The 25,470-nt window shown below is 40.7% G+C and overlaps 1 protein-coding gene across 28 annotated transcripts in view; it reads left to right on the forward strand.

Moving 5' to 3' along the window:
- ESRRG (estrogen related receptor gamma) overlaps positions 1 to 25,470 on the forward strand; it is a 407,888-nt gene that overhangs the window by 131,103 nt on the left and 251,315 nt on the right. For 2 of the 28 annotated variants that reach the window (XM_054194180.1, XM_054194191.1), the window contains exon 1: positions 9 to 18,842. The exons of the other annotated variants lie outside the window; for them this stretch is intronic. The gene's annotated coding sequence lies outside the window, so the exon portion shown is untranslated. Of the gene's footprint in view, positions 1 to 8; positions 18,843 to 25,470 lie in introns of those variants that run through there. 28 annotated transcript variants of the gene reach the window in all.

Genomic DNA, 25,470 nt, shown 5'->3' on the forward strand with positions numbered 1-25,470 from the left:
GTAAGAAAGGATCACTTTAAATTGTCAAGTGAGACCTTGTGCTGGTGCTGGACGGAGGGATAAATTGGTTGAGAACTTTGGGGGCTGCTTTACAAAAGACAAATGACGGCACAAAATTTGATTTGTGGAGAAGCTGCTTCCTAGGAGAAAACAGAACCTCAGCATAAGTAGATCTGCAAACTAATGACATAGAAATAGCTTGGATAATAAAAAGCTGGTAAACAGAGGTATGGCAGCAATTTGGATGTTTGTGAGACACAAGCTAAACTGATCTGAGTTTGAAGGAGTTTGTTATCTTACGGAGTTCCTTTGGTTTAACTCAGTGCTAGGTCATTTTTAGTTGAAGCAGAAGAATATTTATTTGTACAAGTCTAAAGTCATCTTCCTGTAAAACAAAGCAAAAAACCTGCCCAACTGCAAGCTCGAGATTGCTCAGAATAATCCAAATGTGTTTTGAAGGACTTCAGGGATATATTTCCTTCTGAAGATTCCCGTTCTTCTGTATTTTCTTTGCCAAGTGAGTAATTAGTTACTCCTTGATTATTGCTTATCATTTTATACTTTTTCATGGAGACAGCAAGGGACTGTGAGGCTGTGAACAGCTATGCTCATATCACCTTTCTGTCTCAAGTACGGTTTTATTAGCTTAAAAATAACAGTGGAGGTGAAACATTTTTAAGTTCCTGTACTTTTTTTTTTTTTAAACTGGTATCCTGAGTGCTTTCCAGAGCATCCTCAGTGAATACCAGAAGCATGTAGTCTCATTTTTCTTGCCTTGAATTGCTACACCCCAACAGCATTGATCAACAGCATCGGATGTGAAAGCTTGACTTAAGCAGTCTTAGTCTCTTTTTCATCCCATAGTTGAAAATTTTCTTTCATCTTTTCCGAGGTTCCTAAACATGGCAACAAGCGTGGCTCTGCAACAGATGCAATTCTTTCTAGGTCTCTAGGTAACATTTTAACCTGTGTAATGTTCACAGCATAGCATCATAAGTAATATTCCAGGAAATACGCTGCCGCTTGTTAAAAAGGATAGGACCCCAGAGATGCCTTTAAATATGCCTGTAAAGTGAGAGGTGCCAAGAGAAAGATAATATGGCTGATTATAGTTATTTACCTTACATTTTCATTCGCCCTTAACTGGGTGTAATTTAGGGGCATGAAATCTCTTATTGGAAGTGTATTTGCATTAAACAGCTCTAAGCAACCATGAAAGTGCAGAAGCTGAAAAATTGACAGACTGGGTTCCTAGAATCCCAAAGTAGCATTTTTGTAATAGGCATACAAACAAATCAAATAAACATGTTTTGCTTCAACGATTTAAAGAATATGGTCTTTGGAGTAATTTGTCTTTTTTTTTTTTTTTTTAAACTATCATTTCTAACCTTTTCATTGCCTATCTCTAGTTTGCAGCTCCTCCTAACAATCTGCAGCAATTTCCAACCCAGCTGTTGTGGTTGCACAGCATTGTGCCTTTGTTTAGCTTTCCCTTAGCCACCAAATCGGCCTATAAAGGGGATTACCTGGCTGGCGATGTTGTTTTTCAGGTCTGCACTTTTTAACAAATAATTGTTTCATAGTGTCTCTCTCCCAAAAAAAAAAAAGGGGGGGGGGCAGGCCTCTGAAAATCAAACTTTACGGTTGGATGGAATCAAGTCTTGCAAGTAGATACCTTTGGCTGGCTTTGATAATCCCCCTCGCTTCCTTTGCAAGTGATCATAAACAAGTTGAAATCAACTGCAAGCGCAGTAGATCCTTTGAATCAGGTCATGTTTTTGTAGCAAGACTTAAATTTTCACGTCTGCTTTACTTAAAAAGAGAGCTTTTTCGTTGGTGTGTGCTAAGCCTGAGAAATTTATAGTACAGCTGTGTACTGTTGAACAGGTATGATCTTCCAGCTCGACCTCCTAATAGTCGGTCAGTTCTTTTATATCCATTGCCTCTCCCACAAGGCACTTTATTTAACTGAAGCTTGTGAAATGTTGTGATCTTTGCATGAATGGAGTTATTGAAGTGAAAAGCATTAGCAATATTTATTTCAGTGGATTGGAGATTTAATGACTAAAGAAGAAAAACTGGTAAAGCTTGCTTTTTACACATACAATAGAGTCTTTAAGAAACTTAATTTGCGTTTAAGAATGCAGACGTGTCTGTCTGAATTTATACTACAGTATGTCTGCTCCCCGTGTCATGCTGTGTTGAAAGGTGTCTAACAATGTATGTTATTGAAATATAGCTACAGTATTCATTTTTGAGTATTTTCTTGAGTGTTAAATGGAAGCTAGTGTCTGTCTTCCTCTGCTCAGTGCAAAAGATATATTTACTGTACTTGAGTGTCTTCAGTTTTGGTTCCCGTTTTGCAAACACAGTACATTTTAATTAAGGCTTGTCACTCGAGATCTAATGAATACATTTACTGTAATGTCTCCATCTTCAGGAGGTGAATTTGACTTAGCAATTGTCTCTGTCGCAGAGGGGCTGATAATATCAGTTTAAAGATTTCTTCTTTTCCTGGGGAAGAGCGGTCCGCGTGGTTTGTGCTGCTCCTGCTGGATACGGGGTAGCAGCACTCGCTTAAAGAATCACAGAACGATGCTTACTGCAACATACAGGCAGACAAGGAAAATCCCTAAAGACATGTATGTACATTTAGTTCAGAGAATGTACCTGCATGAGGCTGTCTTCGTTTCCCCCCCTCCCTTTTTTTTTTTCTTTGACACAGTTTCGTAGGTGGCGTATTGATTATATTTGGAAAGATTAAGAAACTCCTCTCCCCAAATCACGCCTCTGTTAGCATACGAGAGGACTTTGATCAAACAAACAATGAATTGTATAATACACTCAGTTTAAAAAAAAAAAAATCCTATAAAAGCAGGTTTCAATTGACCTTTTACCTTTGTCTGTTTCTACTGTGGCGGGTGAGGACTGTGGACAAGGAGGGTTGCCCTGCTCCTGCGTCTCCAACTTGTTACTGTTGGCGTTAGAACTCCTGCTTTTAATGTCAAGTCAAAACTGTAACTAATTTTCCTGTCATGTAAATGCCATTTTCTGTCCTCTTGTTGTGTGGGAAAGCACTGAAAAGTGAATTTGGAGTCTTCAAGAGGCAGAAAGTAAGCAAAGCCTCAAATTTTTTTGCTTTTCAGTGTTGCAGTATTTTAAACTGATGTTATTTTAGTTAAATCAAGATTATATCATGGTGCTGTCTTCTGGTGCAGTGTTGTGGGGGCAAGGCTTCAGACCCCAAACTTCTTCCCCAGTCTCCACTACTGGCAGCATTTACCTTCACCATGTCCAAAGTGTGTTATATCCTCCTTTGTTAGAAAATGCTGGGGTTTGTGTGGAGGAAGGGCCTGGAATGGGACCAAGATGGAAGGGAGATGCTTGGGGGGACCCCGCTGGGCACAGGAAGGCGTCCTGCCCTGGGGTCTCTGGCAGGGAGGCTGCCCACCTCGGGGCTCTCCTCTTCCTCCTGACCTTCTGCCAAGAGTGCCAGGCAGGACTTTGTGCAACGATAAAATGGCAGGGATAGACAGTGCCCATGGCTTGGAGGGGCTGAGAATGGGACGTGCAGTAAGAGGGTGGGAGGAGGCTGGTGGGATCCCCTGAGAGCATCCCATGTGGTGTGCAGTATGGGGATGCCCATAAGAAGAGCTGGCAGAGTGGCCACTTGGCCGTTGTCCTCAGATGTCCTGGTTAGGGACTTATTTGGCAGGTAGGGTCTGATTCACTCGCAATCATCCAATGCAAATGTTTGGAAAGTGCTATTGCATCTGTTTTGCGTGTGAGGAATCGCATCGTGCTGAGAGCAAAGCCCAGATTTTTCCAGCGTCCTTAGGCACTCATGCTCTGGTGTCCTCATCCAGGGTCCTGGAGGAGCTCTGTGATGGCAAGGGGAACTGAGGCTGCCTCGTCCAAATTGTGCCACGGGGCTTGTCCTTCCCACTGCCAGCCCATCCCCGACACAGGGATGGCGGGAGCAGGTTGGGGACCAGGATGCTCTGCCTTCAAGCCGCTGTCGCTGTGGAGGGGCAGGGAGTTAAGTGCTGTGAAGGGCCCTGAATGGACCGCCTGCGAGGTGGCAGGTTATGGCTAATGACAAACACGTGCCACTGATAGGTACATGCTTTTTTGACCTGCCTTAATTTTTCTGTCTGGGCCTTTAATTGCCAGGGAAAGGTATAGACAAATGCAATAAAAAAGCCAAACAAATCAGAGCTATAGCAAGGCTCTACAAGGAAATATGTTTTAGAAAGACTTTTTTTTTTATTATTTAAATTAATCTGGATTTTGTTGTCAGGCTAAAATAGACTAAAAATAAACAGCTGTATAGTACTTCATTAAGCTGCCTGCTTGGAGTGATTTTCCCATTGATTAGTCTCAGGGCTAATGCTGGTTCATTCCTCATTTCATTGCTAATTAACATCAGCTCTGCTCCTGACCACTTGACCGCACTCTCTCTGTGAACATGTGCTGGTTTGGCAAGTAATAACTGCTCCCTCCTTCTTAAAAGAGAGAATTAAGAGAGAAAATAGCTACCAAGCGTAGATCTCTGGCTGCTCCTACAGTAAGGATAGCAAACCGTGAAACTGTATCAGCCTGTACGAAGGGTAATAAACATAGTTTACAGAGCGCAGGAGTTTGATTGGGGAACTATGTAAATACAGATGATGAGCTCAAGCTGCCGTATGAATTGACAGGCTTGGCTCATCTTCTGTCAGTCGAGTTGATTCAGGCTCTTCTGGGATGCTCGCGGTGCAGATTACCTGACCCAGGGGCTTACGGCCGCTGGCCATCAGGGAGTGGGCTGCTCTGGATGGGCAGCAATTGCTTTTCCATGCCCCCACAATGTTCTCGGAGTCCGAATAATGAAATACGCTGGCAGTGGGTAAGGCAAGAGCAGGAAACATAACGCCATGGTTATAGCTTTGTCAGGCCACTTCCATGCAAGCGGAATATAGATGAAAATTGGGAAATGAAATACTAGAATTGGCATGGATGGACTCTGAGAAAATCTCTAACAACTTTAATGAAATTAGCAGCCTCTGTTCTGGGTGAAAAGGTCAATTTTTCCATAAAACCCAAGTAAACTGGCATTTTGGAAAACATCTACTAAACTTGGCATAGAATAAATAACATTATCCCAAAGTCTTGGTTCAATTCCAGATCATAGCATTTTCTTTTAATTGAATTGGGTATTGCATTTCATTTTCAGAAAGTCTTTTTTTTTTTTTTTTTTTTTTTTTTTTTTTACTCCTACATTTTGAAGCTTTCATATCTCAAAACTAATCAGAAACTCAGCCTTATACAAATCTATCAATCAGGAACAGCCACTGGAGAGAGAGCTTGCCCCAGTGATAATCCTTTTCTACCTACTTTTGAGCAGAATCCTAATTCACTTGTTCATCAATTATATATTTTCACCATTAATTTAATGGATTTAGGGCTCAGTCTTGCAAACAATTCTTCCCGTGAGTAACTTTATTCATGCAAGCAGGCTGCTCATGTGAGTAAAATTAACCATGTGAGATATTTGTAAGATCAAGCTTTACAGTAGTCATGGCCTTCCTAATTCCCCTTCTTTGATCTGTAGTAACAAAAAGCATCTTTTACTCATGTAATTAAAAATAATAAATAAAGGATTTAACTGTATTTAACATTTTAGTAACTGTACTAATTATGATCAGAAAGGTGGAGAAGTCGTTCCTGTGTTTAAGAACACAAATAACCAGTTTGGGTCAGGAAGGACTGCCTCCTGATTAAGTATTGCACGACTGGTGATGTCGTGTGGCCTTCATGGATGGTTCTGGAATTGGCCTCGGAGCATAGGCAGAAGTGTAGAAAATCTTGTGTTGTTGTCAACTGACTTTAGACAAGGCTAAAACCATATTGTACAGCAGACTTTATTCAGTTGGAAAATGGAAATAGAATTTTGCTTCTTGTTCCCAGGATACATCCGGCATCTCCTCTTTCTCAGAAAGATGCCTGCGATATTTTTAACTTTCCTCATGATACTTCTATTTCCAGTCCTGGTCAGAAGCAAAACAAATCAGCAAATAAATATTTACATCAATAATAAAATAAATTTAAAAACCAAGAATGAGGGTGTTTTCTATGTTTCTTCTTTGCCTCTTCACTCAAATAATGTCACAGGAAGGGGCTTAAGAAAGTTTTAAAAAACCCTTAAGAAGGTGGCATGCTTTAAATAAGATCTTAGAGAAGGCTGACTTGGGTGACAGAGACTTTGTGATCCTCAGCAGCGGGACTATTTAAGATATAAACCTTATGATAAAGATGCCCTTTCTGGCCTTGTTACCCTCACTACTTAAAAAGAAAATCAATCTTTGAGTTTTCAGAGTTGAAAGTTACTGTGAGGGCCTCAGTCGTTTGAACCGTAAGTTGGCATATCGTATTAAATAAGCTTCAGTAGCTTCATGTTTAACTACAGGCTAGAATTTGGTGAATAAAGTACGATTAATAGCTCTTACAAACCTCTGGATGGACACCCAAAGGAGATGAATAATACAGTTGCAGTATTACAAGTCAGCAGCATATTAAACATTATTTTTTTTCTGTAGGAAAGGATTTCCTGTAGAGGTCCTGAAGAAAAATAAGTTTCATTAGTCGAGCGTCGAGCAGAGATAGAGCAACAGGATTGATTGTAATAAGCCTCTCCTTTTTACCGAAATCCATTACTTTCTGAGCTATTAAGTGATGAAAGGGATTAAGAGAATAAAAAAATATAAGCGGGACTGTATTCGTAAATCTAATAAAGTTGATAACAGTAGAGCATTTTGTGAAATTTGCATGTGAATTTATAACATCCTAATCCATTGGCAGGCAGCGTTGCACTGCAGAGAGAACGGGGTGCACCGTGCATACGGGATAAAAATGCAAAACAGAATTTCTGGCCAAGAAGCTTTTTTTTTTTTTTTTTCCATATGGATATCCGTATGTTTTATCACAGATTCCATACTTTTGGTGCCAGGATCCATATGTTTAGCTTTTGCTCAAATAAAAGACTAAAATCATTCTTCATTATCTCTTTCTTCCTAGCTAGCGTTTTTGTAGACATGAGCAAATGTGATGCTAGATGTTTGAGGCATACCCGGAGAGGATACAGTTGGATCCCATCAGAGGTATTTAAAACCAGTACCTGGGGAGTTCAAGGGCCGGATTATCTTCTGAGTATAATGCCCCTTGACAGTGCTCGAACAATGCAGGGGGTGCTATCATCTGATTGCGAAGTCCTGGCAAGGTTTTTCCCCTATGAAAGAGAAGCTCCTTTGGGAGCAGCAATGAGAATTTTTCTCCTTTTTATTTGATTTAATTCTCGACCTGCACCTCTGGCTCTGTGCTTCTGCTGAGGGGTGTGTGATGCAGGGAGATGACGTGACAGAGCTTTGTTTTACTTCTGCCTTTTCTGCTTGCCCAAGGCCTGCAGTTGGTAGAACAGCAGCAAAATTTAGAAGTGCTGATACAGAGTATTTGGGGTTGGCGTAAGGATGGTGCATCCCCATCTCCTTGACATGACCCAGTCTGCTCTGTGCCAAACAGATATCGCTCACTGAGAATTGTGCCTAATAAGGTTTTATTTTCCCTTTTCTCTCTTCTCCCCACCCCCCCCCCTTTTTTTTTAATGGAGATGTTAATATAAGGCTTGTAAGGGTGTAAAACACAACTCAGTATCCATGGTTAGAGCTTGGAATAGGTAACAAGTAACTATCAACAGTAAAATCTGCAAGTTGGCTCTCCGGTTGGATCCCATCTTCACTTGGACTTCCAGTCCTTAACTTCTTTGCCGGGATGGCAGGTGACAGGGAAGCAGCTGTGGTGTGTGCGTTTACTTCTCTTAGGAGTTTGATTGCCTACCAGCAGGTTCTGACTGTCCTATGGCCATGGTACTTTGAAATTGCAGAAGGGGTAAGGAATACCCTGTAATTTTGAATAGGAGAAAATTAGGGTAGTCATAATTACAAGCATTATAGTACACAGTTTCAAAATAAAGGCAGCAACGTGAATATTTTATTCACAGTTCCTGCCTCTAGCCCATGAAATGTAACCCTGAGGTAGGCTTGGAGTTATGCTTTATCCTCTGCGTTCCTGACAGTAATACAAATTATTGTGAAAGGTTAATAACCATTGTGTATCACAGCTGTATTATCTTTCATGTGGAAGAAAGAAAAGGCAACTACCTTCTCTGAATAAACCAAGCAGTAGCATCTTGACTTTAGAAAGAAGACAATCAATGCTGTAAGAACCCCATAAAAAAAGCTGCATCTCGGATAGACTCATTATATTAATTTTCAGGCTAACCCCACTCTCATCAGAGACAAAAGCAAGACTTACCACTGACATCATTCAAAGCAGGCACTGCTCCTGATATTACCTATACAGAAGCTACCAGAGAAACTTAACCTTTCTTTTGAGATTTACTTGTAAAAGTATCATCCATTTGAGATTGAATTTAGTTTGTGTTTCAGCGGAAATAACCCATCATTTTTCAGCTCTACCTTTCCTTCCCAGGGCTGTGGCTCTGGCAAGGTCAGTGGCAGGTTTGTAGCAAGTTGCCAGTTGCGAGATGCCTCATGGGTCTTGATTGATAGTGCAGTCAGCTACTCTTCAAAAGAGATGGCTCACGAGGAATGCCTCATGCGTGGTGGCATGCCCCATGCGTGGTGGCCTTCTATGTGCGGTGGTTCCTGGGCACAATGGTCAGACATCCCAGTTCGACCTCCCAGGCTGTCTGGCCCACGCGTGCCGTCCCCGCTGGAGATGTCTCAGTGTGAGGAGCTGGTATTTTGACCTCCAAGAGGGCAAGAGGTTGGCAGTCACCTACTTGTTATATTCATACATGGAGCGCAGACTCTAAATACTACATGTAACTGAAGCTGATTGCCCAGAGAAATGATGAGTGACACCTTTCCTCCTTTTTTGAAATGATTCTCATGTAAAAATTGCTGTGCTTCTGTCTTCTTTTCCTTTTTTCCCCCTCACCCAGCATTTGAATACCAGATTGAGCTAATTTTAAGATTCCTCAGGGCAGTGGCACTGCATTCCTTCCACTCTGCTATTCCTTACCACATTACCTCACCGCATCAGCACTCGTATCTCCCGCTGATGGCATCCAGTTTCCATTCCATTCACAGCGGCCAAGGATCATATCTCTGATCCACTTAGAAACACAATGATCTCTACCCCTGAGAATGCAAACGCTTTCTCAGTCAAATCTATTGATCTTCAGGGCTCTATTTCTGGCTTTCCATTCACTCACTCGGTGTTTGGGATGCTGCATATTCTTTCTGGGGAAAGAGTTAATTTGGCTACTAGGAACTCGGTGAAGAACATTTCTGCAGAATCCAAAGATAGATGTGATCCCCCGTATATGCTTGTATCTGTACAAATACTACACTTAACTGAGGAAAATTAAAACACTCAGGCAGCAGCACACAGAGCTCTGTGACAATGACAGACCCTGGTGTGCTATCGCATTCTTATCCCAAGCCAATTCACTGAGTGCTAATTGTTGAGTTGAGATGGGCAAGCACATGCTGACTTCTGCAAGGGAAGAGGTGAACAGTTTACACGTGATCTTCAGGCTAGGAGGATTTACAATCTAAAAAGAAAAGATGAGACCAACAGGCAGAGCATTGGATATGCAGAAGAACATGGTTTGACAAACACAAAAAATCAGTGACAGCCAAGAAATTTTTCTGAAGTGCGTTGCTGCTGGGGAACTTGGCTCCTAAGGATTTGGTTTCTCTCAGAGAGTCTCTCTCAAAAGTGTAGTTATGAAAAAAAGCAGAGATTTGTGGGGTGAGTATTCCAGCCTCCCCGCGCAGGTTATGTGTTGAAGTAGGCCCCTCCAGGAGGCAAACCCAGTGTGTGCTTCAAACGGTCCTCTTCCACCACTGTTAGTACAGGCTATAGAACAAATGCACTTACCTGCCTAACTTTGGCCTTGTTGGTGTTCAGAGATGTTCATCATCATCTCCCAAATGGGATTTTGGTTCTTAAAATATGGGATGCTAAAGATTTTTAGGTATTGCTCAAAATTGACCTTGAACTCATGTTTAAAAGAAATCCAGGCACCATGATGTTGAGTGAGCTATGCCTGAGTTAATTTAATTATCTAGATGTTAGACAATTTTGAAAATATTACCTGTAATTCTTGTCTTCTGGGTTCCAGCCGAGTGCCCTGTTTTCTCTACTTGTATATGACAAATGAATCCACTGTTTCTGTGGGGTATTTTTTTTTTTTTTTTTTTTTTTTAAAAAATACAGATATTAGGTTACTACTTGGTCTAAGAGAAGACTTTTATTATTCAGCACTTACACTGCCAGGGGCATAGTAGCTAAGCTAGTTTGGTCTTGATTGTGTCCCTCGCTCTACAGCTAAAGGTGTTTCCTACCACTCATGGTGTTCAGTCTAACAACTGACACCTTATAGGGGAGTCAAGCGGGCAGGGATGGGAAAGGTCCCAGGTGAAATAATTCTGGAGTTGATAGTTGCGCTTATATACAACGGTAATCTGTTTTAGCATATCTATGAAGAGTACTGATGTATGAGAGAATACTCCCTGTGAAGGAGTATTAAATTTTTACGTGGAAACTTAACTTCACATCTGAAGTTAAACAGATACTGGCTCCCGATGAGCAGGATTAGTACACAGTCCATGGTGAGCTACCTTATTTCACTTCCTCTATTAGCCACAAAAGTTTTCTTCTGCTTCTTTTGTGAGTTTTGCCTACAAAGATAGGTAATGAGAAATAACTGTTGCTCTTTGTAACTTTCCCAGGTAGCCAGCTTCTCTGGCTGTCCAGCATGTTTGTCTGCATTTCCAAATTTAAATTGAGGGAGGGGCAGGAAACTTCTCTTTCCTAATCAAAAAATGCAGGAAGAATAGTATAAAAACACAAACACTGAAATTAATATGCAATGTGATATAATGTCCTTGTCAGGATATTTCATTGCCTTTACAGTAATAATTTGTTTTAATGTTCTAAAACTCCAGGTATATAATAATGCATGGACGATCCTTCCCTGTTTAAAGACATGTACCCGTACATACACACAAGTTTATCTTCATCTTTCCAGCAGGGACAAACCATTGATCATCTTTGATTCCTGCAGAAGTTGGAGGAGTCGGTGGGCATCTTTTAGGGAAAGCCCAGCGCTGCTTGCCCAAGTCTTTGATAAATCCAGTCCTCTTGACTCAAAGTCCTGTATCTTGACTGCCTTCTCCCAGCAAGTGACCCAGGCTGTAACTCTTTTGGCATAAAATAAGAAAGACTAATTACTTTGGAGATTTCATTACTTTGTTTTTCAGTTCTTGCTCCTAATTCACTGTTCACTAATGCCTTTACCTCTGAAAGAAAAGAACACCGAACTCTTTCCTTCAGCCTCCCTTATCTGTATGTGCACGTAGCACGTCTATACACACAGCACCCGTAGGTCTCACTAAAAGAGAGTGTTTTCTCCAGCAGGTTATTGTGACAAGCCCACCACCAAAAAGGTTTCTGTACCACTTTGGGCAGCGGCTTTATGAGATTTCAAGCCCCTCTTTCCCACCCCCTCCCTCTCCCAGTTCCAAATAAAGAACTTAGAGGGCAAATGTGCCACTGCTGGTAGACATGTAGCTACTCTTGTTTTACGGGGTTTTGTTTTGGTTTTTTGCCAGCTACTTGACATTGTTTTACAGCTGGACTGTGTGACTATTTCCAAAAGGCTCAGCTAATTCTGTTGTCCTTTTTTATCAAGGAAATTCTTGAGAAACCACAATAAAGCAGCTGTAACCCTGGCGATGCTTACAACTGCGACCAAAAATAGAAATTGGTGCTTCGTGCATTTTCTTAATGAGGGTATAGGTTTTTTTTCAGTGTGGTCCTTGACATCTAGCCAAGTTAGGGCTTGGCTCTAAATGTTTAGTGCAAGCTTTATAAATAGCCCTAGATCAACAGAGCGTTTCTTTGCCCAGTGGCATGCCCTCTCCTGGCTGGTCCTTCCTGGGGCAACTGCACTCCTGGGACACGATGGGGTACCTGCAATGAGCCTTTTCGGCCACAGTTGCCGAATATTGTATAGGAGGTGCCGAGTACCTTGGGTTCCTGTTGGCTTGGAGGAGGAGGCTCAGCATCTTGCAGAATTAGACCCGAAAGCTTTTGTTATTAATAACTACCTTTGTGTTCGTTTTGCTTACAGACAGGCTTTTGACCATCAGGGAAAGTGTCCCTATAACTGGATTTTTATGCTCTCTCTGTACAAATAGAAAACCTTGGTTTATTTCCCAACTCAAATAAGAATTTACAAACGTGTGTTGTTTTTTTTTCTGTGGCACATAACACGGCCAGTATATGAGAATGAAACAGCTTGATGCTGGGATTTCACGATGTTCCCACAGGCAGGAGAGAGAGAGAGAGAGATGAGGGAAGATGAATTAAAACTTTGGGAAAGTTCAGTCAACAAACTAAGAAGTGCAGACATACTGATTTATAAAGATACTATAACTTTTAAACATGTACTTTCAATCTGAAGGACTGCAGTAGGGATTTAAAATATGACTATTTAATTTTTTAAAATTACATAAATTAAGTGAACAGCCCATTAATGGGATGCCATCAGGATCACATGGCCAATTCAGTTCAAGTTATATTATCTTGCTGGCCGGATTTGAATAAGAATTAAGAAATTACTATTCAAAGTAGTATGGGACATTGATCCTCATTCACAATGAAATTCGTCACCATAACTACCTGGAATTCCACTGCTTTCACAGAGGTGTTCCACTGAATCTTCTTTATGGAGCAACTAGAAGGGAATTGTATTAGTCGGGGAGGGGATGGGAAGCTGCTAATTAGTTGTTCTGCCTACATGTTAAATGGAGTCCTGTCTTGCAGAGAGTTCACAGATAAGCAGCAAGACATGCCTAATGAATGGTAACCTAGATCCAATAGACGACGAACTCCCTCCAGTTGGCCCATCGCTCTACTAAAGGTTCACCTCAGGAGCTATTTATCTGCCCTAGCGAGAGGAGCTTGCCTCTTATTTAGCAGCTGATACTTCATATTTGAACTTGGCAAATCGAAGCATGTGTGTTAAGGTTAACCAAGCTGAGTGATGTGCTTTAAGGATAAGTTATTCTCAGGGAAATATTTTCCAGAGTCTCAGTTAAAATGAATAACCAAAAATTGCCATTACATACAACTGTGTTCAGTTACTTTTCACAATTTTGGAAACCTGTTTGAAAACACGTGAAAAATATCAACTTAGTTCAGTGCTACACTATGTCAAGAAAGAGTAAAACAAAAAGCTGTTACAAATGGTCAAGCAACTCATGTTACGGTTTAAAGAAGCAAAGTCAACATTAGTAATCTTAACTACATTCAGTTTATTTTATAAATATTAATTTTACCAAGCAACAGCATTTTTACTTGACTTCGCTGCAGTGCATTTCAAGTCTAATATCTGCGATAATTAAAATGTGAATATCAGAATCTAATTCTGCTTTTCCACCTTTTTTTTTTTTTTTTCTCCATTTTAACTCCATTGACTTGCTGCTAATTTACACTGGCATAAATGCAAGACTACTAGGCTCAGCAGTTCAGCATGTTGAGATCAAAACCTTTTAAAACCTTCTACTGACAGAGAACACTTGGAATGGCAGATGCTGAGTATTTGCATTGTTAAGCATTTACAAAATGTGATAGTTGTATATAAATATTAAAATGAACGCCACCAGATAAGTTATACGTCCGCATGTCAAGTGAAATTAGCATTCTGGAGTTTGCAGTCCATGGAAAGAATTGCAGTAGATGGTCATGAATATTTGCGTTGCTCACCGTTACCCAGTGTTTCATAGACTGGTACCTGTATCTGATGCAACGCAGATGTGTTCCCTTGAAAAGACTAGCAAAAAAATTATTCGTGTTATTTTTTATGAAGTTTGTTTGCACCTGGACTCCCCTAAGGTCACAAATTACTATCACAGGCTTTTTTCCCTCTTTTTGCTTATAATGAGTAGCAGCAGTAAGAGTGTGTTAGCAGGGAGTAATGTCAGCATGACTGTCGCTTTCAATAATCCATTTCAAATAATCGCAAACAAAACATAAAAAATGTCTGTGTAATGAAGTTAAGCAGTCTACCGCTTACTGATGGTTACCTATGTTCTTAGCTAAGAAATAAACCCACACTTTTTTCTTTTTTTTTTTTTTTTTTTTTAACATTCTGTGGCATTTTTGCATATCTTCTCACTACCAATGTCTTACCAGCAATGTAATGGGAAAGGGACTTCTCATATGTTTTATAGCTATGATTAGAGGCAGAAGAGCCTAAAACCTTAGGGGAAAGACCAGGATAGTAAGATGTGCATTCATATTTGCAGTGCCAGTTGGATCAGAGACACTTTTAGAGGCGGAGCTGGTGACGATTTGAATAATGATCTGAATTTGACCAAAATTCTAACCCTTTTGATTTAGTTGATGGGCTGAAATTGATCTTGAACGATATTTTTTGGAAATAGTGTTCAACTTAATTTTAGAAGGTTACTTGGTACCAGTGTTCTGGGTTTGACATTTAAATTCCAAGTCAGCACAAGGTCATAGGTAAGGATGCCAATGAGGCTGTGCTCTGCTATCTTCAGATGACAACGAGAGAGGAAATTAATACTCTGAAAACTCACAATTTCTTGGTGTAGCATAAACTACAAGCAAAGACTTAAAAAGCAAACTTATATTACTCGTCTCTTTTGTAATCACTTAACCCGCAAACACGAGCTTGAATTGTACTTGATGAGCTGCCGCAGTACAGTGAATTGCTAAGTCCCGTGCTGGCCGTACGCTGGTGTTGGTGTATGCTTTATATGGTGGCACGCTGATTTGGAAAAGCAGAACAAATTTTTGGGAAAGAAGCAAATCAAGGAGGATGACATGGGATCTGACTATGAGTGCAGCATACAATTATATTTTTGTAACTGTAAATGTTAACTGGAAGAAATGAAATGTCCGTCGACCTGGTCATCTGACAGTAGCCTGAGATTTTTTTATTTTTTTTTAAGGATGTTGAAGTCTTGTTGTTTGTAGTGTGGTAGCAACTAGAGACTTCTGTCCCTTTGTTCTAAGTAAAATGCAGACATGTGTCAAAATGACAGTTTCTACCACACAGTGACTCAGCTGAGACTGATTTTTAAAAACAGGTTTTCTGAAATTCCCGTAGTTTGCTGCTCTGTTGTTTCTTCTTTAAAGATTTCGGTTTTCACTGCCTCTTCAATACTCTCGCCCTGTGTACAGAGTTTTGGTCATGCAGCCAAGGAAGAGAAACCCTTCAGTGTGCTTTGTCTGGCTAATGGCAATTAACCAATAAAATACGGAATAGATTTGTTGCAGGGTCAATAAAATTTATTTTACTTTAGGTTTAGCTGGGTTTATTTTTAATAAAGAAGTAAAGAAAAAAAAAAAAGGACTAATTACTTCAGTCATATTCGTGTCACGGTATTATACAAACTAGCTGTGTTTTCTCTTTACCTGCCTCTCATTTTAATTTTGCCTGTCTAATGGCAATGTAAAATGAGCTTGTATGACACCAGGGTGGAAAACCTGCTTAGTTCCCCAATTCTCAAGTCTTTTGTTGCACGTGGATCAAGGAGAGTATTTGGCCTCCAGTGCCAGGAATTGTGAAGGGAATTTTCCCATGTTAAAAATCAGTATCTAAGCAAGATACGTGGTTTTGGTTTGATGGGCGTTTTTTAAATTCTTTTTCTTTTGAAAACACACACACACACAAATGCTTTTTTCTGCAAGTCCCATGGTCATACGACAATGGTGATTTGATCACACTTCCTGTTGAAAAATGCATTGTTTTTTGGTTTTTGTTTACTGCCAACCTCTGTTGGATCACAAAGCTCTGGAGAAGAAAAAATACTTTAATTGAAACTTTGTTTTGCATCTCTCTCTCTTCCGTTATTTTGAGTTTCCATTCAAGACAGTACTTAGGCTCGTGCTTAGGCTGAGCTCGGTTCAGGTGGGTGTGCAAGGCTGCGCTCATCTTTAATGCCACTTGGCACAATCTGAAGCATTGCCTAAATTCAGAGCACTTTTTAGCAACAGCGTTGGCTGGGAGGGAAGCTTCGACATGCAGGGACTCGACTCTGCTTCCCAACCTACTTCCCATTTGCTGCGGTAGTTGTGTAAGAATTGCTGCTGAGCCCTGTTTTGTTGCCCAGTAAAGCCCATGGCCGGGCTCCCGGTGCCTCACTGGTGGTGGTGGTGTCACTGAAGAGGAAGGAAGGACCCGCAGTAAAAGAGGGACGGTGCCTTCCCTCTGCTGGGGCTGCATTAATGCAGCAGTGTACTGGCAGCTGTCCTTTTTAAAAAACATTTTTTATTTTTTTATTTTATTTTTTTCTTTCCTCCCGGAGAGTAAGCTGACCAGATTTGCAGTTTATAAAACTGGGACAGCCTAGCAGGGGATAGGCTTGTCCACGCACTGTCTTCAGGGGATAATAATATCTGTCAGAGAATGACTGCCACAACAATTGCAGAGAGGGGTGAATTGCCGTGTGCGGGTACCCACGCGGTGAAGAGTTCCCTTAAAGAGAGAAAGAGGGGGAAGGCTCCCAGGTTGGGTGCTGGCTTTCGTTAGAGCTGGAGCAAAGCGCTCGCCGAACAGTTGAATTCCGGACAACATGCTCCTGTAAACTCTTCACCTCGGTATTGTTTAGAGACAAGAAGGGCTGCAAGAATCGGTTTAAATAAATAAACAGAGCTAGCAAGGATCCTTTCAAGCTCCGGGTTTGCAGCTAGAAGTAAAATATTGTGGATAACAAAAAGGAATCGCTCTCCTGCGAGCAGTGTTTTTCTTCCTGCGCTGTGGATCTCTCTTTGTACCAGGCACCCAAGTGCGGCTCCTCCGATTTCTTCTGGCTCAGCTGGTCCCATGGAGCCGGGGTTAGTTGACGTTGGGGACACGCTCCATGGGCTGCCTGTTTTATCTGGCTCTTCCCGAGGGGCTGGATTAGTGGGGTGCACCGAGGGAAGGCAAAGCTGTGGTACTGCGGGCGTTTGAAGGTTTGTTAACGTAGCCGCTGGCCGGACAGCCACTGCCATACAAAACCTTCTGCTGGCTTGTGTGCTCACCGCAAGTTTTCAAGAGGAAAGAGTGATTATTTTTTTTATTTTTTTTTTTTCCCTGTGTATTTTTAACTGAGGCATAGAGAAGACGAAACACAATTTGAAACAATCTTTGTTTCTTCTGTTCTGTCGAGGCCTTGGGGGCAAAGAAGAGCAAATAACCCTGAGCTTACCCGGCATGTTTGAATACCAGCCGTGTTTAGCAACCTGCTGGTTCAACAAAGCCCTATTTACCAGTTGCTTGCAGGACAGTTGATGCTCCAATCCCCTACCTGGCTCGCAGTGTTCCCAGGGGCATTAAAAATAAGAATTGCAAACTTGTGCATATAGAAAGGAGGATTGGATTACGTGGGGAAGATTATAATGGCGTGGCTGTCAGTTTTTCGCTTTTCCTCAACCTTTACAACTGCAGATTCAGTCTTGCATCTTTTCTCTTGCAAAAGTAGTATACATACACGCACGGACATACATATATGGCTCTCTGACAACTACCCAGACTTGAATCCTCCTCTTTGAAAGTACTTTCCAGCCTCTGAACTGAATCAGAGGTACGCGGTAATATCCTTCTGTTTGGTTGCTATTGCTGGTTACCACCATATATCCTTGGTGCTGCTACAAACCAAGCCATTTGGATTTTTCCATCACAAGTAATATTTTAAATAGTCAAATACAGATAAGTCTCAGCTGTGTCAGCTTGGTGAGTGTCGCAAGGAGGTAGATCACTTAATCAGTATGTTTTAACAAAATCTTTTAAAGGAAATGGGAAAGGCACAAGAAGTTAGAGACAGGAATATTTTTTTTCTTTTAATATGTTGATAGGACCAAATTTAGATGAAGAAGAACTGGGACCATAAGTCAGATGTTTTTTCCTTGTTAACTTACAGAAGACAGTGAACTGATAAAAGCAGGAGGAGGATTGTTAAAAGCCTCTGGTATCTTGAAAGCGATATATATCATTCCTTTTCTCAGCTTTCACTCCTGCCTAAGCAATTTTAAGACAAAACCTAGACCATCTATTTTGTGTACACATGTGGTTGTCTATTTACCCATATGCATCAGTGTGTGCCCATGTACCCTGTGTATATAGGCATGTACCCCATAGGTGTGCCTTTAGAATGCTCTTCAGTATTTTCCCCCCCCCCCCCAACTCCTAGATTTCAGTGTTTGACCCCCTACTTCAAAAAACCAAGAGATTAAGCAGGACCCATTATTTTGACATCAAATGCAAGCCCTAAACCGTTGCTAGGATACAGGCTGTGGCACTATAATATTGCCTTGGTGTAAGGTTATATTGTCTTAAGTGTGGGGAGCAAGCCATATTATAAATCTAAGTAAGTTGATAGAAGAGATAACGATTGCTGCTCTCACACTGTAATTAAAAGGAGAGGAATGTGTATAAAACAATTTGGTCATATACTCCGCTTTTATTTGGACAGTAAGTGAAGCACTATCAATAAGCAATTTCATTACAGTCAGTATGGGTTTTGTCTACTTTCAGTTTCCATCTGCATTAATTTAGAGTAACTCTATGGCTTTATTATTGATTGACACCGGTTTGAGCAATGCTAAAATTTAGCTGTGATGTCAGACCTGTTAATTTTCTCTCTTTATTTTTCTTTTGTGATGATATTAATTGAAACTTTGCTTCTGATTTCAGGAGTATCAATTCGGGGTGTTATCTTACACTTTCTATAGAGCTCAAATCAGCTGCAAACTAGGTATGGTGTGAAAAAAAAAATATTTGCCTTTGATTTTTTGTTGTAGACTCAGGGGAGTTGTATAATTGTCTCGGATGTCACATCTAAATTGGCTCAGATGCAGTGTCTAAATGAGCCAACTCCAGTGCATGTGTGACTGTACAAAAAAGAAGCAGATGTTTTTCGTGTGACCATACAAAAAAGAAGCAAATGTTTTTACTACTTTTAATCTGGTTTGCCTTTTTAGGAAGAAAAAAAAAATCAAAACCAACACACACAAAAAAACCCCAAAAACCAAACCCACCACATCCCATCAAAATTCAGGTGTTTTTAAAATTGTTTTTTAAATCCCAGTGAGCTGTGTGGAGGAACGGCAGTGGTTTATATGCAGCCCCTGCACGCAATTGCCATTTGTAAAGCAGCTGGCTCACGCGGAGTGAAAGCCTGCACTCTGCTGTAGAGCCGAAGTCTCTATTACAGAAGAAGAAGGAAAGACCTTTGACTACCTAGCTGGCAGACAGGGGTAGGTGCAGGTGGAACATGAACAGAGCTACCTCCTGGGTCAAGTTGTCCACTAAGCACGCAGTGGGACAGATCAGCCCGGCAGCCTCCTCACCTATGAAAACCAGCGACTTTCGTAGGTGAGGATGCTGCCAGTGATTCTTGGCTTCTTCCCCACAGACAGATCATAGGCTGCTCCATGGGCCTTAACAAGATGCAAAGGGACATTCCAATGTACTTTAAGGCAGGTGTGTTTGTCCTTATCACAAATGCTGAGTTGAAGGGACATCCCAGCTGGTACCTCAGAAAAGTAACACAAGTTGGATGATAATAACTGTGTTTATTGGGGCCAAAATCGTATGTGTTTGGACGGAGCATAACCAAACAAGCAATTGTGGACCAATCAAAGAGGCTGGTGTCTTCATGGAAAGATAATGTGAGCTTTCCTACCCTGAGAGTGGGCGCAGTGAGAGAAGCTGCTGAAGGTTATACTTGAGTGGACTGGAGTGCTCTTGGAGCAGCTGGTGAGGCTGCACTGAGAGACCGCTGGTCAACAGCGGAGGGCAACATCACCTTAATCCAGCAGAGCTGCTTCCAGCAGGTTTCTCTGTCCTTGTTCCTGCAGCCACTGAGGTGCATCCAGTTTGGGAAGCACCTGCAGCCTTTATTCGTTGTGTTGCCACAACAAAAAGTTTCCGTTTCCAGGAGTAATAGGCCAAGGATCGCTCGCGCTCGATGTTCACGTAGTCCAGCCTGCTGGTTAATGACTAAGGAGGTGTTTCATATGCAGCCCATTGACTGATAGAGAGCAGTTCTGGACAGCTGCTTTGGATTGCATAGCTATGTTTTAGCAGACTGGGTTATGTCTTGCAGTTACTGATTTCAATGACTTCATAGTGTTGCACCACCTATACGAGGTCCCACTTTGTGCTATTCAGAAGCAATTATTTTAGGATCTTTTTCGTCAAACTATGAAATACTTCCATACCTACTGCATCATATACGTGTGAATATCAGATTAATTCTTGTGAAATCTTTTTAAGATGTTAGTGTTATCTTCCCTGTTTTATGCATAAAGACATATAGGTTCAGCTCCTGGGCTAAAAGACACTTGAAAAATCAGATTTCTGTGTCAAGTGTCTCCTAGTTCTCTTGTTTCAGGACACTGAGATTTTAGATGTGCAACTATGAGCCTAATCAATATGAAATTGGACATGCAATGACAGAAGTAGAAAACGGTCTACATATTTTGTCTAAAAAGCCTTCTCCAAGGTCAAAAAGAGAACCAGTAGCAGAGCCAGGAATAGAACCGTTATCTCCCAGGCCTTTTTCTTTTGCTTCTGTCCCAAAAGACACTATGCAAGGTACAATATCCATTTGACAAATTGCACAGTTATGTGATGAATTGCATTTATAATGCACATTTTATGGCCTCTTTTGGCCACTTCCTACTAATCTATCTTTCCTGGGGTATGTTCTTAACACTGCACAGCTCTCAGTGGCTATTAAACAACAACACAAAAATGTTCTTTTCTCCCAAATGCAGAATTTACCACAACTTCTTTGGTCTGAAGCAGAGGCCTGGAAGTGAGCAGACCTGCTCAAGTGACAGGTTTAAGGCCTGATGTCCTTCAGCCAAAGGGACAGGAAATACTTTGTATGGCAAAAGGGACATGGGAATTTCCCAGCTTCTCCTTAAAAACATAAATTCCTTCTACTCGTGCATGTTTATAAGGTCTGGTGTTTATACATAATTCTATGATTTGGTACTAAATGTAATTTGGACTTTTTTCATAAGACTTGTATCCTCCAGCCAAAGCTTTGCCTCTCATTACTTGTGTCAGATCTGTAGCAATCAGAAAGTTACGAATTAGTTCTTAACATCATGTATGTAACATGCACATACGTACGCTTGCTGTCTTTCCAGTAATGTGAATATTTCAGGATATAAAACAGTTATTTACTGTGGTTCAAATTTCTTGCATTAAATACGTATGTACCGTGGTGTAGGATAAAATGACTGGACCAGGGCCCAAGTTGCTGGGACATATATAGGCTCAGGTTAAGGAAGTACCTCTGATCAGGACAGCTGGAGTTGAGTGAAAGCCAAGCAGGATTTATGAGCGTCCTTGAAGGTAGCCAAGTAGGATCCTGGACAAGGATGTATCTTAAATATATGCTTCAGCCTTATGTTGAGCTCCAGACTTGTCAAAGTTTCTGAGTCATCTTCATGGTGACAGTTGGATTTTTGGGGCTGTACTTGTACTACTGCCACTAATGCATCGTGGTCTTAGATCACTTAACCTTTCTGTCACCTAGTTTATATACCTGTAAAATAGACATAAACCCCCCTACTTCTCAAAGATTTTGTGAGAAAGAATGAATGAACTCTGAAGTGCCTTCAAACTCTTGGCCAAAAGTCATTTACAGAAGTATAAATTGTCCATGTCTGTAATATTATAGATGCATTATATAGATGCATGTGGTTTGAAAACACAGTTCATTTAAAAAAAATAATAATTTTTTTTTTTACAAAAAATAATCTTCCAGATGCAAATAGGGAAATATTGCTATAAAACTGGGTCTTAAGCTTTGTGACAGAGGGCATAGATGAATACACCTTTAATATAAGTTACTTTTACTCTAAATTAACATCGTGAATGTACTTAATTTTCAACAAACCTTGTGATCTCTTTCACTCTGTCTTTTTCCCTAGAAGACTGGGAGAAATAAACTTGTTACCACACCAGCTTTATCTTCCTGCCATTGGCATTTTGTATTGTGTTTCAGAAAACATGAACCAGAGGAGAGAGAAAAAAAAAGTGTTTATTTTTAAATACGAAACAATATTATTGTTGCATTTCTTGAAATGTGTCCAGAATTCGAACCTGGAGGCAATAGACGTGCAAGAGTGAAATTGTCCCCAGACAGTTAATAAATTCTGAGCAGAGATGCATAAATCAGTGAGGGTATTTTTCAAACTTTTTTTTTTTCCAAAGGGTGGGCATGGGGGAGGGAAATGTCTTTGGAGAATTGTTTTCTATCAGCTCAGAAAATAGAGAAAAGAATTCAGCAATACCCAGTGCTGGTTAGCAGATTGTCATTTTTGGGTTTGATGTTCCTGGGTTTAATTGTCTTTCATGTGAACAATGGCAGGAGCTCTCTAGTGTGCCATGCGAGCATGATAAAAGGGGGCCGTTCTTGCATAGCAATGCCTTTTTTTTATTATTAGCGTAAAAAATTAGCAAGCTGGAAGTCGTTAGAAGGAGTTCCATTGGCATTAATTGTAATGCAGCCTGAATTTGTTTGCAGACCAGTGCGGCAAGACAATAGCAGCAGGGAAAAAAAGCAATATTAATAGCCTTTTACTTATTGTATCATTTTAGTGAGCCTTAATAAGGTGTCTGCTGTCAACTGGAATTTATTAAAATAAAAAAAAAAAGTCACGGTAATTGATGTATTGCAGTAAGTATGGATGAGGGCTCAACTTGATTAATGTATGAGTTGGCTTTTTAAGGCATTTTAAAAAGGCTTCTTAACTGGGTCTTAAGAGACTGGCACAAGCCCACTGTAAACTACCTCATTGCAGTTGGAAAACAGCCTGACAGCTGCTGATGTCTCCTGTGGCTTTGCTTTTTTTTCTGATCAGAGAAAACTGAAGTAATATAGTCCTCGTCAATAATTGCAGTGCTTAAAAATCTTATAAAGGGATTTCTATTCTTCCCTCCGGAGATAACTTTTCAAAGGTTAAATTAGTTTTACTTGTGTGTGCTTCAAATATCTCAGCTCCCAATAAGGATCAAGTTTTGTTTTAAATAAACTGCTAGTTTGTGTGTTGCATTGTATTAGCACCTTGCTGAATACCTTCCCTTTCAGTATGAGATGGACAGTACAAAGCGTTCACTTTAAGTCTAGCAGGCGTCCCCCAAAAAAGCTTCAAGATATTGAATCGCTTGGCTAGTTTAGTTCAGAGATGGGTACTCTTTTTCTGAGATGGTTGTTGCTGTGGTTTTCTTTCCTCTTGTTTGGTATTAGTGAACGTCACTTGAATTCATCAGCTTTGATGTACCATCTTACTACTCAACATAACTTCAAGAAGTACTGGTTGAAAGATTTGCATAGAGGCCTATGGGAGCTTGGTACCTTCATACACTTTGATTTTTAGTGTGCATCTGATTTCGAGAAGGTCTCAGCCTAAAACACTCTGTCTGTCTAGGTTCTCATGCTGCCAAAATGCTGAAAGATACATGGTAACAGGAAGGCCCAAATGTGTGCGAAGTGGACATTTTATGTAGACTATGAGGAAACAGTTTTGTAGGAGTACAGATTATAGAACAGTAGTGTTTCTGTAACTATATGTAGGTTTTTGTCTTAACCCAGCTGTTTTGTCCTAGGTCAAAACAACAAATATTTGGCACGCAGTATAGAGAAGTCACTTGTGCTTACCTGGCATTTCGGTTGTATTTACCAGGTAGTCTGTGAGCACACAGAGAAATGCCTTATGAAGAACAGATGGAGGTGTCACCTATAGAAATAGTTCTGTTAGTCCGAATAAATATATTCTGTATTTTCTATTGGGGTCACCATGAGTCTAAGGGGCGAGGTGAAGCGACAGTGTCTAGTCTTATTAAAAATTTCCAGATTTGTCTCCTAGGATAATAGGTGACTTTCTACTGGCTAGGCTAATCAAGGTTCTTCTTTCCGTAGCGTTGTCCCCATCAGTGCTGCAAATGTCATCCAAGTAGATATCAAAGTCAAAGGGAGAGAAACAGACTCTTAATTTGTCACAGTACCATGTTGTCCTTCCTGATAGCTCCAGGCCTTTCCCAGAGGAAGTGCTCATGCTTCATTATGGATGTAAGCTTTATTAGTATAGACGTCATCAGGTTCAAGTGTTAGGAGAAGCCTCTGCTTGCTAACAAAGGCCATGGCCTTGGATAACGCAACTGTTCTCCTTACTGAAGGTTGCAAGTCGCTGTGGATGATGTTCTACCCTTCTCCTTGTTTGGTTTTTTTTGAACATCCTGATCCTGCTTGGAGATCTTGTGTGATGCGATCCTCCCTCTCTGAAGGCTAAAAGGAGGACTTGAGTGCTGTGTTTTCAGTACGTTCCGTTTGCTTTTGTTCCAACCACTTACAAGAGAAAAAGCCTCATTGAAGCCATTTTGGGAATCTGTGTATATAACGTATTAATTCATCCACAGACTGCCATATGTGACTAAGGCTCCCTTTAAGATTTCTTCTTCGAGTTTCCGATACCAGAAGTGCAGCAGCACAGCATGTGCACTTGTGAGATTTTTATTTTTCTTTCCCCTTCTGGCAGGCTTGCTGTTAAATGAAATTGGTGCATAGCTCTAAATATGAGTTTCAGCTTCTTCTAAAGTTAGAAGTCTGAACTTTCACTTCTTTCTATGCAGGCTACCTTCTGGTGGAGAGATGCAGCCGAGGAGTGATTTTTCTAGGAACTTTCTTTTTCTGTCACCTTTATTTTATCCGACAACACTTCCTTCTCCAGTAGCTCTTAGGTAAAAACCTTTCTTTCTCCTGTTCCCTGCCGTCAGGTGAGAGGAAACTTGAATGCATTGATAGTGATACAGCATTGCATTAATTGCAGCTCCCTCCCCTTCTTCAGCCCGTTGGCCTTTCCAGTTCCAAGCAACACTCTAGTGGCTCCGATACGCCATTGAGGCTAATATTTAAATATAGACGTCTTAGATATTTACTCTTCCAGTTACACCACTGTGGCAGATGCTGCAGTGGTCCAGCATTAATATCTCTGCGATCTATGCAAAAAAACCATGCTGTCCCAATGGTTTCTTCATTTAACCTAACTCACAGTTTACATAATAATTCACTTCAAGGTCTGATTCACCTCAAGTCATTTTCTCCTTCTCATTCCCTTCTCTCCTTCATTTTTAGGCATGGGCTCTCTCAAATCTGTTCCTGAATATACCCAAAGGTTGCAAGCATTTGAAAGCTAAGTGTGGATTCTGATCAAAATTTTACAAATGGTTTCCATTTTATTAAGGAGTCAGATTGAAGACCATTAATAAAATGGAAACTCTGCAGCTTAATCTAACCTTGATATATTTCCAGCCTAATGCATCTGCTTATGGCCCTGTCACCGCTGGATCTGAGCACCGAGAGC

This window comes from Rissa tridactyla, chromosome 3, assembly GCF_028500815.1.
Source record: "Rissa tridactyla isolate bRisTri1 chromosome 3, bRisTri1.patW.cur.20221130, whole genome shotgun sequence".
NCBI lineage: Eukaryota > Metazoa > Chordata > Aves > Charadriiformes > Laridae > Rissa > Rissa tridactyla.